Here is an 18,423-nt window from a genome sequence, read left to right on the forward strand (position 1 = left end):
ACCTCACCATGTTATATTTATGGTACCAGGGATGAATATTGACTAAACCCACTGAACCCACAGTCAGATTTCCATTTCCACCCAGTCTACCTTTATCTATTAATGGCTTCTTTTACAATGAGAAGAGTCTGGATGCATTCGCTTTAGATAATCATCTATGTTTGTGAAATCAATTTGGACTCATGCTGGTCTATAGCCATGCCAGGAAGAAAGGAGTTTGTAATTTGCCCTTAGGGCTCTTGATTCATCTCCTTGTGTGAGCAGCCTGCCAGCCAGCCCTGTGTTGGAGAGGAAGCTCTTGGACTGGAGCGTATGTGGTTTGGCAGGGCCTGGTGTGAACATGTAAGTGCCAGTAAGCAGTGCTGGGTTCCAGGGCTGCATACTCACTGTGATCACAGCCTGATCACTATCAAGTCTCTAGCAGGTCCTGCTTCAAAGGAACCTTCTTCATGATTTGAAGGAAAACAGCCAGTGGAAAGCAATCTAGGAAAATTAGCTGGCATTGCTGTGTGTGATTCAGCCTGGGATAATTCCTATAAGGGGAGTGAGCGCAGAGGCAGTGGTCTCATGTATTACAACATCATGACTGTTGAAGGGTACTGGGTTGCTTCTGCTTCATACAATGTTTTAAATAAACAGTATGCATTCGCTGCATTATGACAGTGTTTGAATCACCGTGGGGGATTATAAAGACATAGAAGACAAACATCCTGACCTTTGATGAGCTGCAGTTTTATTGGGGAGACAAGATAAATATACAAGAAAAGGGAGGAAAACATATGAGATAGGTTATGATAAAGAGCTGAGTAACTAATGTGGTTTGCACTGTAATTTCTGTGAGAGCTCAGACAAGGTTTTGGGTTTTCTGTTTTTCTTTATGAGTTTATGGGGTAATTGCTTCATCTTGTGGATCATAGAGGAAGCACCTTTGAATGTTTCCACTGGTAAATGAAAGGCAAGGTGGTGTATTCATCCAGCATATACTTGTTGATGAAGAAATGACTTAACATTCACTCAGAGATGGAGCTCACAGAGGTAGAACTTGTAACATGATCTAGTGTGACATGCAGCACATTAGATACATCAGAGCTTCATTCTGCAAATTCACATGCTTGTAGGGCCAGATGGGCTGAAGCCGACTGAACATGAGGCTGTGCTGCCTGGTAAGGCCAGTGGAGTAGGCTTCACTAGAAATGGGCCACTGAGAAGCTCTGGGCTGTCTCATCAAGGACGAATGCAGGCTTAGTGTTGGCGAGTCTTCAGATGTTTTTTCAAGAGGAGCCAGAAGTAACAGTTTTTTAAATTTTATTTTTAACTGGAGGATAATTGCTTTGCAATATTGTATTGGTTTCTGCAAACATCAGCATGAATCAGCCATAAGTATACACATGTCTGGTCCTGCTTTAAGCCTCCCTCCCGCCCCATCCCACCCCTCTAGGTTGTCACAGACCCCCTGCATCATACAGCAAATTCCCATTGTCTGTCTATTTTACCTATGGTAATGTATCTGTTTCAGTGGTACTCTTTCAATTTGTCCTTCCCTCTGCTTCCCTCGCTGTGTCTGTAAGTCTGTTCTCTGTGTCTGCATCTCCATTGCTGCCCCACAAATAGGTTCATCAGTACCATCTTTCTAGATTCCATCTATATGTGTTCTGTCAGCTCAGTTCAGTTCAGTTGCTCAGTTGTGTCCCACTCTTTGCGACCCCATGAATCGCAGCACGCCAGGCCTCCCTGTCCATCACAAACTCCCGGAGTTTACCTAAACTCATGTCCATTGAGTCGGTGATGCCATCTCATCCTCTGTCGTCCCCTTCTCCTCCCGCCTTCAATCTTTCCCAGCATCAGGGTCTTTTCCAATTAGTCAGCTCTTCACATGAGGTGGCCAAAGTATTGGAGTTTCAGCTTCAACATCAGTCCTTCCAATGAACACTCAGGACTGATCTCCTTTGGGATGGACTGGGTGGATCTCCTTGCAGTCCAAGGGACTCTCAAGAGTCTTCTCCAACACCACAGTTCAGAAGAATCACACACGATCTTTGTTTTTCTCATTCTGATTTGTTGTTGTTGTTCAGCTGCTGAGTTGTGTCTGACTCTCTGTGATCCCGTGGGCTGCATCCCACCAGGCTTCCCTGTCCTTCACTATCAGATTTACTTCACTCTGTATAACAGGCTCTGGGTTCATCCTCCTCGTTAGACCTGACTCAAATGACTTCCTTTGTTGTGGCCGAGTAGTACTCCGTTGTATGTATGTACCACGACTTCTTTATCTCTCAGAAATGGGAATGTTGAGGTGAGATCACTCACGTTGGAAGCCCCTTGTTGGAGCTGGACAGGAGAGGCGGCTGTGTTTGCAGCCCACACTGTGAGCCTGTCCTTGCCAAGAGTTGCCCCAGCATGTGGTCTTGGCAGCACTGTTTTTCCATCCAGCACCAGCGATGAGATAATGGATTCTAGAAAGCACTGCACTGGAAAGATGCTAATCAATATCTGAAGTGCCCGGTTGCCTCAGACTAGATATAAAATAAGAGACAGTATTTGCAGTAATTTTTGAAGCAAATGTATCCAAGTGGAAAATAGGAACAATGATCTTTCCAAACATCCTCCCTAGTATTTCTTCAATTGAAGAAGTCCGACCTGAGCATCTCTTCTTGGTCTGCACTGGTAACTCACTGTGAGACCAAGCCATGCAATTTGCATGGAGGGTCTCAATGTCGGGAATGCAAGCCCAGTTTCCTGTGCTCTCACGGACTGCTGAGCAGAGGAGACAGATGAGCAACAAAGCGGTATCACATTTCCTCTGCCTTTGCTCCAAACTGAAGAACTCATGAACCTAAGGAAATCCACTTCCCTTTCTTTTCTGTCTGTGATTTTTTTCCATACACCAAACAAGATAGAAATGGATGCTCAGGAGTGAGGTCACAAAAACCCTATCCACTCCTCTTGGCAGGAACAATTGTTAAAATCAGTGTGTGCATCCACACAGTGAAGACAGCAAACACTGCCTTCTGTTGAAACTCTGAGTATCACTTGCTGACTGATTTCCAAGTTGACTGTGAGTCTTCTCTTATAATCCTTCTTATTTAGCTCTCAAAAGCAAATTATTTGCAAATTTTTAGAAATGCATATTGGATAAATTAATACTATATTGTTCTCCATTGAGCTTTAAGCTCAAGTTTTGTTTCTGATGATTTTTATTTTACCCCAGTAATGTGTATATTTTGAAAGGGAATCAGACCTCTCATTGAGAGAATACTTTTGTAACTACTGTTTGTTTTTTTTAACAGCTCTCTAAACTTCATACCAGAAATGATTTTAGACTCAGTGTTTCTCCTTTTCCAGACTCCTGAAATATTCCATCATGTTGTTTACAAAGTATTTGTTTTTATATCTTTCTTGTTATACTTTCAGTTATCCAAAGTGTTCTATTCTTTTTTTCTTGTCATTCCTAAAATGTGATTTGCATAGACTTTGTGCAGCATTACATTTTCTTGAGTAAGGTGATGGCCTTTTGTTAGATTTGGACAGGATGGAGTAGAAGCCCATTGCTAACCAGTCTTGACTGCTGTTGATCAGCTTATCTAAGACCAGCTTTAGCTCACCACCAAAAAGGGTCATAAATGATTTATCAAAAGACTCACTGTACCAAGTGATACTCTATAAGGCTCAGTTGTACTCAGAAGGATTCAGAAATGGTGAGTGACTGTGGGATAAGCCTAATCAAAATATATTTATCTAAGAGATCAGAAGTTACCTGGAGAAAAATTCATCATATAAGGGATTGGAGGTGTACATGTTTGATCCAATTTGGTGTCTTAACATTAGAGCAAAGGGAAATTTGGGGTACAGTTCCATCTATGTTATATACTACAGAGATGTAGTACATTTATGTAGTATGTAATGCTACTTTTGTTGTCGTTTCCACTCTCTTTTTGTCCTGAACATGTATGTCTGTGATCTCCATCTAAGGCCTCCTAGGAAATTATTTATAAGACAAGCTTTAAATACATATAAACAGTGTTATCTGCAATTTACAATTGAGAAATAATACACCAAAGATCAGTGACTGAATTACTTTGGTCAAATAGAGCTTGTTAATTTAAAAAAGAAAGCTTGCCAATCTAATTGAAATAACATTAAATTTATTTGGAGAAAATGGTGTCTTTAATAATATGAAATTTCCCATTCAAAAACATGTTGTGCCTTCCAATTTGTTCTTATCTTATTGTACATATTTTGCTAAACATTTTTAAACGAGTATTGTTTTATTATGTTATATTTTATATTATTCATTTTATATGTTTATTTTATATCCTGGCATCTTATTAAATGACTTTAATAGTTCTTCTTAAATGGACACATCTAGTAAATAAACAATAAGAAAGGCTTTCATGAAATTTAAGCTTGAGAGAGCTATAATCAGTAAGCTTAATAGAGCCTGCAAAATTCAGAGAGGATGTTCAATGGACATTTTCTTATGTCCATTGAATATGTATAAACCTAATCTTGTATTTGCTGCATATAAAGCCTTAAAATATAAATTTATAAATATTAATGATTACTGTGCTTATGTGATAATATACTAAAATTAGAGATCGTTACTGTCTCTCTTGTTGAGTGTCATAAAGTAATACCCAAGGAGATCCATCTGGCCCATCCTAGAGATCACTCCTGGGTGTTCACTGGAAGGACTGATGCTGAAGCTGAAACTCCAATACTTTGGCCACCTCATGCGAAGAGTTGACTCATTGGAAAAGACCCTGATGCTGGAAGGGATTGGGGGCAGGAGGAGAAGGGGATGACAGAGGATGAGATGACTGGATGGCATCACTGACTCGATGGACATGGGTTTGAGTAAACTCCAGGAGTTGGTGATGGATGGGGAGGCCTGGCGTGCTGCGACTCATGGAGTTGCAAAGAGTCAGATACGACTGAGCAACTGAACTGAATACATTAGGAGAAGAAAATGAAAAATCTAGCATAAATATTGGTTTAAAAAAAGGTATAAAATTCTTTCTTTTATGATGATATCATTTTTTAGCTAAATCATTCAGGAGACTTAAAATTTTTTTATTTTATGTTGAAATATAGTTGATTTGCAATGTTGTGTTAGTTTCAGGTGTGTAGCAAAGTGACTCAGTTATATAAAGACATATATCCATTCTTTTTCTGATTCTTTTCCCATCTAGGTTTTACAGAATATTGGATAGAGTGCCCTGTGCTACACAGTAGGTCCTTATTGATTATCTCTTTTATCTATAGTAGTATGTATATGTTAATTTCAAACTCCTAATTTATACCTGCCCCACCTTTATCCTTTGATAGCCATAAATTTGTTTTCAAAGTCTGCGTATGTCTGTTTTGCAAATAAGTTCATTTTTTTAATCATGTTTTAAAGTTTCTGTGTATAAGCAGCATCATATGATATTTGTCTCTAACTTACTTCTGCTGTTGCTGCTGCTAAGTCACTTCAGTTGTGTCCAACTCTGTGCGACCCCATAGACAGCAGCCCATCAGGTGCCCCCGTTCCTGGGATTCTCTAGGCAAGAACACTGGAGTGGGTTGCCATTTCTTTCTCCAATGCATGAACGTGAAAGTGAAGTTGCTCAGTCATGTCCGACTCTTGGCGACCCCATGGACTGCAGCCTACCAGGCTCCTCCATCCATGGGATTTTCCAGACAAGAGTACTGGAGTGGGGTGCCATTGCCTTCTCCGCTGACTTACTTCACTTAGTATGATAATCTGTATGTCCATCCATGTTGCTGCAAATGGCGTCATTTCATTCTTTTTTATGACTGAGTAGTAGTCCATCATGCATATGTACCACAGCGTCTATATCCATTCCTCTGTCAGTAGAGATTTTGGTTGCCTCCATGTCTTGGCTATTGAAAATAGTGCTACAATGAGCACTGGGTACATGTGTCTTTTCAAATTATGGTTTGCTCCAGATACATGCTTAGGAGTAGGCTTGCTGGATCATCTGGTAGTTCTATTTTTAGTTTTTTAGGGAACCTCCATACTGTTCTCAATAATGGTTGTGCTAATTTACATTCCCACCAATAATATAGGAGGGCTGCTTTTTCTCCACTCTCTTTGCAGCATTTATCTTGTGTAGACTTGGTGGCCATTGTGACCAGTGGGAGGTACTTCATTTTGTTTTGCTTTGCATTTCTCTAATAATCAGTGATGTTGAGCATTTTTCATGTGCCTTTTGGCTATCTGTATGTCTTCTTTGGAAAAATGTCTATTTAGGTCTCCCATCCATTTTTTGATTGGGTTTTTTTTTTTTTTTATTGAGCTGCATGAGCTGTTTGTATACTTTGGAGGTAAAATATTTTTAATGATATAATTGTAAATCTAGATCATTTGGGAGATATTTTTTTTTTTTATAATCAAAATCAGTGATTTGGGTCTGCACTTTAGACTTTCCAATATGCCCTCTTGTGTCCTAAAGGGGAAGAAAAATAGATTTTATCAAGGAAAGAGCTAAATTAATAGAATATCTGATGATTTCTAAAACATTTAATAATGTCATTTAGGAGGAATAGAAAGTCTTATACATCTATAAAGAGAAAAATGAAATAAAGTTCAAATTTTAAACACAATACATTTAATATCACTTAATATTAAAAAGCTAACTACCTAAAAAAGTGGATCAAATTGCTCTTTTAAATCAATCATTAGATATTAGTTTGGTTTTTTATTTGTTTGCTATCAAAGCCTGTACCTTACATCATAATAAATACACTAAAGAAAAGTAAAAAAAATCAAATTTAGATCAACATTTATCTAAAATTTATTTAGATTCCAAATGTTTAATCTGTATAAGGCTGGAAAACAATATGTGGTTTTTAAAAACTATATCAAATAGATTTATTTTTAATTTCAGGCCATGTGTAGTAGGCATTTCAAAACTTTTTTTTTTTTAGTATATGTATATCTGTTCATCATTTAATATTTGCTAAGCACCTTAAGTGTACTAGGAACTCTGCCGTTGGGGACACAAGCAATTCTTGCTCTCTTACTCTTCATTCTGCTTAGGGGATGATAAGAAAGAGTAAATTATCATTTGTTAGGTTGTATTAAATGTCTTGGAGGGAAAAATAAAGCAGAGAGACAATCGTGAGTACCTCATGGGTGGGTAGTATGGCTTGTGGTTTGCAACTTTAAAGTGGGTGTTCAAAGCAGAGCTTATAAAAGAAATAAGCTGTTGCTTATATGTTGCAAAGTGCAGGGAGGATAGCCAACACTTTATAATAATTTTAAATAGAGTATAATCTACACAAATTGTGAGTCTATTGTATACTTCAATCTAATATAACATTGTAAGTCAACTATGTGTTGTTGTTCAGTCACTAAGTCATGTCCAGCTCTTGCCACCCCATGGACAGTAAATAGCCCACCAGCTATACTTAAAATGAAAACCAAAACAAAGAAGACCTCACTGAAAATGTGACATTTGAAAGACCTGAAGCAAGTGACAAAATACACAGAAAAATATTACTTAGATTTCACCTGTTTTTCAAAAAGTTAAACTGAAATGTTTTCTCAGTATTTTAAAATGGCAGTGTTAGAATAATTTATTCCATTAGGTATTCCATGAGGCACATGTGTACAGCCCACTGTGGACCTGTGATCATCTTAAAAGATGGCCTGCAACATCCTGATGATTCCCATTTTATTCAAGGCGATTTTAATATTCAGTGTGACTTTCCTTCATCATTTTGAAAATGAGGGCTATGGTCTTTTTATGGACCTAGCTTTAACCACGTAATGACTTTAATAAGCAAGAACATTCCATTCTCTCATCAGAATAATAACATCAGGAACCAGGCAAAGAATCCAACCGAACTGAGACCAGAGCTAGTGCTAGTTCTCTTGAGTCTCCTTGTGACCCTAGACAGCACATTTAATGTCTCTGGGTCTGTTTTCTCACCTGCTAAGCAATCAGTTTGTGTCCTGGGATCCTTCAAGTTTCTTGTAAATTGTAACAGTTTATCGTTTCCCGAATTATGTGATTTCATCACACTTTTCTGTGCCTCTTACTAACATAAAGGGTCTCAGGATAACTGTTCTGTGGGAAGGTCTGGTGAGTGACTCAGCAGACCAGACTAGGAAACCTGAACACGCCTTTCTACCTGTGCCCTTGTGAATCATTTTCTTGGATTTTCAGCTGTATTCACTTACTGTGGAATTTGTTAGTGCCCTTGCCAAAGTCCTTACCCCATTGCTCAATCGGCATGCCAAACTGCATCATCTCCTGCTATTGTTTCCCAGAAATTACAGCTGCCTACATGAAGGCAGTGCTTTGAAGTGCCCCCCACACCTGGGGTTATGCTGTTTCAGCTCAAGTTGCCCAGATTTCGGGAATCCTAAGGTAACCCTTTGTCCCCACTCGGTAGCTCAGTGAAAATGTACTGTGGTGTGTCTTACTTAATTCTATGAGAACTGGCACTGGATGGCATTACTTACTTGTTTGTTTATGTTTATCTTGGAGGGAAACGGTATATATCAGAGCTCAAGAGTCCAAAGTACAACTTTATATTGTTTGAATTCCTCCTGCATCTACAAAGTTTTCTGAATACTTGGACTCACATGAGTTCCTCTGTCTTCTTAGAGGGGGAGACAGCATGGGCAGTAGCCAAATGGAAATGAACAAATTGAATGTGAAATCGAGCTTCACATCTTACTGGCTGGTTATTTGGAAAAGTACTTTTACTGCAACTATTGAGCATTGATTGTAATGATTATCTATAAAGTCACTGTTTACTGCTACCCAGTATGATTTCATTTCTTTTAAAATATCAGTTGTCATATTCATATCACACATTTTTGGTGCAAAGTAATAGAAGAGGATGTATGTAAAAGTCAATGACTAAAGTACCCAACATTTGAAACATACTAATTTCTCCTTCTTTTTTTCTTCAGTATCTAAGCTGAACACAGTGTTTTATAATTATTTCACATGCATAAATGTTGTCTTATTAATCTTCTCATAAATTTTGTGAGAAAATGACCAGCATTACATATTTCCTTGGGGTCCCCAATGTAGTGTCTGGTCTACTTGGGACTTTATTAAGTTAGTAATTTTGGACTTAAACTTAGCACAATACCAGGCATATAGTAATTGATCAATAAGGATTTTATGAATGAGTTGGTTTCAATTATTTGCTGCATTTAAAAAATCTGTAGGTCTAATTTCCTGTGTCTAAAGTTTTCTTTCAATCGAAATTCTGTTTGATAAGAGCAATGATCCTTGGGTAGACCTACCATGCCTTATTTCAAAATATCTCTAAAGCCAGGGGCCTCCCAATCCCATATTTCTGGGATATTACATCCTGTTCTAGGGCTTCAGGACTGCCTAGAAAGGGATATTCACTGGGATGACCCAGAGGGATGGAATGGGGAGGGAGGTGGGTGAGGGGTTCAGGATGGGGAACACATGTACACCCATGTCAGATTCATGTCAATATATGGCAAAAACCAATACAATATTGTAAAGTAAAAAAATAAATAAATAAAACTGGAAAAAAAAAGAAAGAAAGGGATATTCACATACAAGATTATGTTTTAAATAGTATATGAAGTTCCCCATAGGTATATGGGAGATATAGCTAGGCTTAACCTAATGCCAACGTCAGCAATAATCAGAATGTTAGCATAACTGACAAAGACCCAAGAAGACAGTGTTCTTTGGATTACTCATTCTAGTCTTAGCAAATAACAGCTTTTCAAATATTTTGAAGGAAAACTTCTACTGGAACTTTGCTTGTGTATCCAAGAATTGCAATGTGAATGATTGTTTAATGGTTTGCTATTTAGAGGGCTTAAAATAATTATTTTCTCTGCATGTAAAAAAAAAGAAAGCTAGGCCAAGGTGCCAATCATCTAACCACATACCTGAGATAAATTTAATGTTTTGAATAAATCTGAAAGAAATTTATTTTGTTTAGTCCAGCAGTGTCAACTTTGGGTAAGAATCAGTTGAACAGCTTATTAAAATTGCAGTTGGTCTGAGGTGGAAATCAGGAATCTGCATTTTAACAGGCTTTCCAGGTGATTCTGATGCTTACCAATCTATTGATGTCAGTAAGGAAACTCAGTCTTAGCCTCTGCACTGCTTAAGAAAGAGCGTGTAGGTTTTATAGGCAAACAGAACTCAAGTTCAAGATCTTCCATTTACTATCTTTGTGTGTGAGTATTGGAACATATGTAACCTCTTTGAACTTCAGTTTCCAACTGTAAAGCTGGATAACTCTTACCATGTAAGTATGATTTTATCTAGAGCACTTAAAATTTTTTTTACAGTAGGTCCTTTTTGGTTATCTATTCTAGATATAGCAGTGCGTACATCCCAAACTCCCAATCTATTCCTTGCTGCCACACTTTACCCCTGGCAAACCATAAATTCATATTCTAAGTCTGTGAGTCTTTTTCTGTTTTGTGAATGAGTTCATTTGTATCATTTTCTTTAGATCCTGCATTTAAGTGTTATCATACTGCCTGACTGACTTCACTTAGTATGATAATCTTCAGGTCCATCCGTGTTGTTGCAAATGACATTATTTCATTCTTTTAAATAGCTTGAGTAATAGTCCATTGTGTATATGTACCACATCTCTTTATCCATTCCTCTGTCATCGGACATTTGAGTTGCTCCATGTCCTGACTCTTGTGAACAATGTCGCAATGAACACTGTGGGGCATGTATCCTTTTGAACCATGTTTTTCTCTGGATATATGCCCAGGAAAGGGATTGCTGAGTCACATGGTAGCTCCAATTATAGTTTTTTCTGGTTTGTTTGTTTTTTAAGGAACTTCTATACTGTTCTCTATGGTGGCTGTAACAATTTACATTCCCACCTACAATGTGAGAGGGTTCCATTTTCTCCACACCCTTTTCAGCATTTTTGTTTGTAGATTTTTTTTTTTATGAATGAGGCAATTTATTAACCCAGCATCATTTGTTCTAATGCTTCTTGTTGGCAGCTGCCACCTGTCCAGCGATTCTGTCCAGATCTCTCTGTCCCTGAGGTGTCAGTTTGCGGCCCCCATCTTGGTCCTTTTCCACCATTTTCAGCCCCTCCAGGGCTTGGACGACCCTCTGGGCCACGATCTTGGAGCCTCTGCTGAAGTGGCTGGGCATGATGCCTTTCCTCTGATGCCCCCCAGAGATCTTGGTCATGGAGCCAACCCCAGCCCCACCCCAGATGTACAGGTGCCCTGGAAGCAGCTCGAGTGTAGAACCAGTTCTCATCGTAGGCAGCAAGTTCTTTATGCTTGGCCAGCTTGGGGGTGCCCACCCACTCAGGGACTTTCAGCTTCCCGGACTTGTTGAGGAAGGCTGCCAGAGCTCTGACGGGCTCCTGCTGGTTCACGTCCTTTACAGTAACTCCAGGCATCGAGCAGCCTCTGCGCTGCCAGCCAGCGGAAAGCTGTTTGTAGATTTTTTGATGATGGACCTTCTGACTAGTGTGAGGTGGTACCGCTTTGTACTTTTGATCTGCATTTCTTTCATCATTCGTGATGTTGAGCATCTCTTCATGTGCCTCTTAGCCATATGTACGTCATCTTGGAGAAGTGTCTGTTTAGGTCTTCTGCCCATTTTTAATTGGGTGGTATTAATTCGAATAGGGAAATACATTGTGCATGCCTTGATATAATGCCCTAGGCTCGGTTAGTTCCTTAATTCTTCTGCGGTCACTCAGAGGTAGAAACCTTGAACCCTGCCAGTAGTGGGAACATGGTCTCTAAATGGGTCATTCAGTTTTGAATCAGATCAGAGTCTCATGAATGTCACCATAGGCAAAAGGTATTGAAGGAAACGTATAGTTTTATACACTTGATTGCTCTAAATTTTAATATAAGAAAAGACCTCATCTATTTCTGGTTCTAAAACTCTACTTAAATCACAGTGTAATTCCCCGTAAGAGAGACTTGAAGTGATTACTCAAGCACACAGTACCTGTAAGTTGATCTGTTTTGAGGCTTCCTGGTTTGTCTGCTGCTAATGCAGGTAGAGGCTGGAGGGCTTAATGATCAGATTGTTCTAGGGCCAGTCTGGAGGTGCGAGAGTTCTTCGTTGTGCTCTGCAGGTTACCAAGGAGGATTCTAAGGGGAACCCAAGCCCCAGGTAAGACTCCCTGAGTTGCCACTAACTTGGAGTTACGCTCCAACCCTCTGTGCAAAGCTTTACTGGTGCCCCAGGGCTGATGTTCTTCACACTCTCCCAATACTTGGTATTTGCACCTCCGCTGCCTTACATAAATGCACTGGACTTAATAATTTGCACGTATGTGTCCCACTGAGGACATAGATTTTGGTTCACTTCTTTTTATATCTGTTAGAAGGACACTGTCAGACATTGAATAAATAAATTAATAAATGATTATTCTTAGTTATATACCCACTTCCTAGATTGAGTGGTTCTCTCCTGTGTTAAGCTTCTGTATGGAATTGTACAAATGTTTTGCCTTGAAAGGGCTACCTTAGTTCCCTTTGTAACATGTAATTCCTTTGGAGTTCATGAGCCAAAAATATTTTATACACTAGTGCTTCAGCATTAAAGAAGAAAATACTTGCCCTGTGATTTATTAAATTAGATGAAAAAGGTTTTTTGTTTTCTACTTTGCATTACAGTGCTTCAGAAATCATTTTAAGAGGTATGTATATCTTTAAGAACAGGTCTTTTTTTTTTAAAATTTTTTATTTTTTATTTTTCAGTGGGTTTTGTCATACATTGATATGAATCAGCCATAGAGTTACACGAATTCCCCATCCTGGTCCCCCATCCCACCTCCCTCTCCACCCGATTCCTCTGGGTCCTCCCAGCCCACCAGGCCCGAGCACTTGACTCATGCCTCCCACCTGGGCTGGTGGTCTGTTTCACCACAGATAATATACATGCTGTTCTTTTGAAACATCCCACCCTCCCCTAAGAACAGGTCTTAAATCCCAAAAGGCCAAGGAAATATTTTATCATAGTTTCAGATTTATTTATATAAGTTTTACAGTTAGCTCATTGCCATCATGAAAACAGCTCAGACTTCCAGAGCCTTCTACTAAGCAGTTACATCCAAAATATGTCAAAGAGCTGTTTCAGTGTTGAAAGTTTTTTTTTTTTATAAAATGCTAAACTAAAATGCTGAAACATTTTTATATTAATAAATGCTATTTTGAAGTTTATCTGTTTTGTAAAAGTATCATAAAATGCTGAAAACACCAGTGTGAATTCAACTTGGAACTATGCTGCAAAGATAAAAATGCCATCTCTCTGGAGAACTTGATACTTTCTTGATAGGCTTGAATAGCTGTGCTTAATCATAGTATGCCTGAAATCAAGTCAGCTTGCACCTCTACCTAGACTTGTGGGACATCCCAACCATAACTTACCTGCCTTGATGTCATATTTTTCTCTCCATCAGAAGGTTTTAGTCAATTAAAAAAAAGGGAGTTTTAGTCCATTTAAATATGTTAACTCAATGCTGGGAATAACTAACAAGATCTTTGATGGCTCCCTTTAATTAAGAGAATTTTGTCCCCAAACCTCATTGTACTATTTTCATTTAAATTAGATGAAAGAAAAACTAATTGTACCTTTAAACCTCTCGCCTATATCTCCAGATGATAAATGTGCCAGTAACATTAAAGAGACAAGCATGGTAGAGTTGATTCCATTGTTTAGTTGGAAGGTAGTTTATTAGTAAGCATTGAAAAATCATCCAAGGAAGGATAACAGGCAGGAACATGAGACTCTTAGAAGAGCTGTGATGGTAAATGATGATCTCTCTGTGAGGGAGTCTGATCATTGTAACAGTGCTGCGTGTGCAGGCATGAGTGAGTACTTAGAAATATCCATTTAGGAAATGGTAAAGCAAAAGTCAACTTTGAGATTCTTAGATAAGAAACAATACTCTTAAACTTTACCAGTGCCTCCATTTTCACTCAAGTTATAGCAAATTCACATGTGGGTTGACCTTTTATTTTCACTGTTTTACTTGCCCAGAAGAACTCTTAGAGCAGGAATTGTTTCTGTGTCTCATTGAAAGTTGGGATATAAAAAAAATTTACTCAACTAGGAATCATTGTGAATATTAGTATTTAGAATCATTTGAATATGGATGTTTGGAAAATACTTTGAAGTTAACTTATTTTGGGAGTGTAAGACATAGGTAGGAAAATACATAAATCATATGTACAACTTGATGATTTTTTTCCTCACAAAATGATGACTTCTGTGTGAAACCTACACCCAGATGAGGAAACAAACCACTATTTGCACCCAGAAGACTGCTTTTTTTTTCTTCCTTTCAACCATTAATCCCCAAAGATAACCACTATCCTGATTTTTCTAACTTCATGTAAATGGAATCATACAGCAAAGATTGTTTTCTGCCTGATTCTCTCACTTCACATATGCATGTGAGATGCATCCACATGGTTTCTATAGTTAATGGTCTTTTTCTTATCACTATGTAGTTATCTATTTTATCAGTGTATTTATTCATAATTCTACTGTTACAGACTTTTGATATCCCTGTTTGGAAGCTATTGCAAATAGTGCAGCATAAACATTGTCGTTGTCTTTTTAGTAAATACGTGAGTGCCTTCCTCTTGTGTATGAATCTAATAACAGAATCGAGGGATTATTGGATCTGTGTTTTTAGTAGTTTGAGTAATTTCTGCTAAGCAGTAAGAGTGCTGTTTGATTCATATCCACTCCAACATTTGATATTGCCTTTCTTTTAAAAATGGAGTGTATAGTATATGTGTTCTCAGTTTTAACTTGTATTTACCTAATGACTCTTAAAGCCTCTTTTTATGTACTTAGGAACCATGCAAATAGTTTGTAAGTTGCCTTTTCAAGTCTTTTACCTAGTTTCCTGTTTTGTTTTTGCATTTTTCTTAGTGATTTGTAGGAGTTATTTATATTTTCTTTACACACATTCTTTGACAGTACATTTATAAAAATGTGTTTTTGTACCTACTATAGAGTTTATCTATTTGGTTTGTAATGATGTCTTCTTTGGGGGAACAGAATTATTTAAGCTAAGTTCAATTTATATTTTTTCCTCTCTTCTTTAAACTTTTTAGAATCCTATTTAAGAAACACTTGCCTATCTCAGGTCATGAAAATATTCTCCTGTTTTCTTAATGAAAGCTTTAGTGTTTAGCATTTCACATTTAAATCTGCAATCCATCTGAGATTGGTTGTTGTGTCTGGTGTGAGACAGGGATCACGTTTTATTGATTTTTTTATATGAATAGCCCATTGATCAGTACCCATATTGAAAAGACCATCTTTTCTGGAAAAGATTATTTTTTACCCACTGTACTGCAGGGTCACTTTGTAAAAAAAATAAAAAATGACTGTGTATTTGTGTAAAAATATTAATATATGTATTTATGGATTTTCAATTCTACTTCACTGGTCCATTCTTTGATTATCCTCGTTCCAAAATCACACTGCCTTAATTACTATAGATCTTTAATGTCTAGCAATTTGTTAGTATAATTTCCCCAGCTTTGTTTTTCTTCCATTTTTATCTTGGCTTTCCTCAACCTTTTTTCATAAATTCTAGAATCATATTTTCAACTGACACCAAGAAAGTACTGAAGTTTGTATTGTATTTATGAGTCAGTATGGACTGAATTTACATTTTAACAATATTGAGTTTGACAGTTCCTGATTATGGTATATTCCTACTTCTGTTTACATCCACTTTGACTTCTCTCACTAATGCTTTGTACTTACATATTTTTTGTTGGATTTATTCCATCAAAGTTATTATTTAAGTCTTACTATAATTGGTTTTGTGTTAATTTTTTTTTGATTTTCTATTTTTATTCTGGAAGATAAAATGCAGTTGACTTTGCATAGTCATCACGTATCTAGAGATTTTGCTCAGTTCACATTTTGATTCAAAGAGCTTGAATGTAGATTTTGTTTTTTTTGCTTTGTTTTTGCCATTTTCTCTGTACACTTATCAAGTCACCTGAAAATAATGAATTATTTTGCTTTTATTTTTAGTGCCTTGCACTGGCAACTCCTTTTAGTATCGTAAAAAGTAAAAGTAGCAATAGTAGGTAAGTAATAAGAAGAGTCTTACTACTGGTGGCAGGAAACTATTGAGCATTCTACACTATTTTGAAAGTTCCATTCTATATGCAGTTTAGGAGTTTTTATTGTAAATTAACGTTGAATTACCTGAAATGTTTGCATGTATTAAGAGGACTATGCACTTTTTCTTCTTTTCTTTTGCTAACTTGTATCAACACTAATTTATTTTTTAATGTTAAATTGCCCCTGCATGCCTGGAGTAAGTCCAGTTGTTAATGACGTATTATTTTTTTTATCAAATATTTTTTTACATGGCAATTTACTCATGAGAGACACTAGGTCAAGTGTTTTTATCCATCTTTTAAATTAAATTGAGCTTTTTTGACATCCTAACTTTTTGTTGTTTTTGACATTTTAATTCTTTAAAAAACAAAATTTTTAAATATTCATTTTTGTGCTAATTTTTATAGCAGATATATTCACATAGGTAGTATCTTAGAATGATTATTCCAAGCACCAGTGTACTAGTACTGTGTAAATAAAACAGACTCTTGTGTTGTTACACTTTGAGTAAATTGGGTTTCCCCAGTTTCTCCAGATATCACACCTTTTTCTTAATATGCAAGCAGTAATAGAATCACTATTTCACTGTCTACAAAATGCAGTCTTTGGTGAGATTTTACTCCAAGAATACATTTTAGTTGGAAATTTTTGCCTGAACTAGTTTCTGATCATTTTCTTAAAGTGTCATTCCAGAATAAAGTCTGTTCTTTACCTTTGCATAAGCAAAAGTCCCATTTTGTGTTTTTCCTTAATTAGATGTGTTACTTGTATTCAAAGGGGAATCCAACCTTCTACAGAAAATGTTAAAAACTGAAGTCTAGTGAATTCTATTATTAACTTGTCTTTTCCATTTAATCGTGGTTTCTATCATTTACATATGTTTTTTACTTATGAGTTTTCTTTATATTATTTTAAGCATTTTTACATTAAAATATTTGTGTTTAAAAATGGGACACAGTTGACAGAAACAAGTATAACTGGGGAAAAGTACATGAGTAATTTAATATGAAAGTTGCTATGTATAATGGTATTGCAACAAAACGATGGATAGAAAATAATCGTAGGCTAAAAACTTCTATAAAAGTCTGGTAATTATATTTAATGGATGTAAGTGTCTTTCTATTCTGTTTGGTGTTGTTTTTCTTTTTTTGATTCTAATATAGTTTTGGATTGTATGATTGCAAGAAACATAAATTCACTCCCAGTAGTGGAGAGAGAAGAGAACCTATGGTCAGGACAAAATAGGCCAATGCAGTTATCCATAAAGGAGAAATAAAGCGCCAGCAGGCACAGTAGGACTGGAACTAGAAAGCCAAGAATTAGTTTCCTCTTTCTAACTTGAAAAGACTTGTCTTTGTTCAGTTTCATCTCTGTATGATTTCACCTTAGTTTTTTACAGGTATAGCATGGCTACCCCTACCTCTCATATTTGTGTGGTTTTGGAATTAGTATGCTTTTGTTATTTCAGCTATTTCAGTTATTAAGGGGGAAAGCCTCTTATTGTTCCTTTCTTATGCTTCCACATGAGGATCTTCATTTAAAAGACCTCTGTCTTCTTCTTTCATACTTTCTTGACTCCACATCTTGCAATGAGGGGGAGCTATTTAGCTTGGTTTCTTTGAGAAGAGTTGTTGAGATTGCGTGCTCAGCAGCCCCTTCCCCACTCTCTCTGGGTCTCCCTGGCTTGGCCGGGAGCATCATCTGCTCTCGCTCTCAGGGCTCGGCTGTGAAGATAGGACCTCAGTGGTGGTCTACCTGTGCAGTTAGCGCGTGGATAAATAACTGTTTAAGTCCGCTTGTGCTGCCATAGCAACACACCACAAACCAAGCGGCGTAGAAACAACAGAAACTTATTTCTCACAGTTCTGGAGTCCAGGAAGTCCAAGATCAAGATGCCTGCAAGTTTGGTCTCTGGTTAGAACCCACTTCCTGGTTCATAGACTGCTGTGTGCTCTCCTGACACAAGAGGGCCAGGTAGCTCTCTAGGATCTCTTCTGTATGGGGACTACTCCCGTGAATGAAGGCTGAGTCTGTACCTAATCAACCCCCAAAAGTCTCATCTCCTAATCCATCATGTTAGGTGGTTAGGGTAGGAATTTTGGAGAGATGTGCTGTGCTTAGTCATTCAGTTGTGTCTGACCCTTTGCGACCATATGGACTGTAGCCTGCCAGGCTCCTCCCTCTGTCCATGGGGATTCTCCAGGCAAGAATACTGGAGTGAGATGCATGAGACAGGTGCTCGGGCCTGGTGCACTGGGAGGACCCAGGGGAATCGGGTGGGGGGGAGGTGGGAGGGGGGATC

At 37.7% G+C, this 18,423-nt stretch overlaps 1 pseudogene; it reads right to left on the reverse strand.

Annotated features, from left to right (window-relative positions):
- Positions 1 to 10,919: 10,919 nt before the first annotated feature.
- On the reverse strand, positions 10,920 to 11,400 carry LOC136171096 (small ribosomal subunit protein eS19 pseudogene; annotated as a pseudogene).
- Positions 11,401 to 18,423: the final 7,023 nt, after the last annotated feature.

The sequence above is a fragment of the Muntiacus reevesi genome, chromosome 6 (assembly GCF_963930625.1).
Source record: "Muntiacus reevesi chromosome 6, mMunRee1.1, whole genome shotgun sequence".
NCBI lineage: Eukaryota > Metazoa > Chordata > Mammalia > Artiodactyla > Cervidae > Muntiacus > Muntiacus reevesi.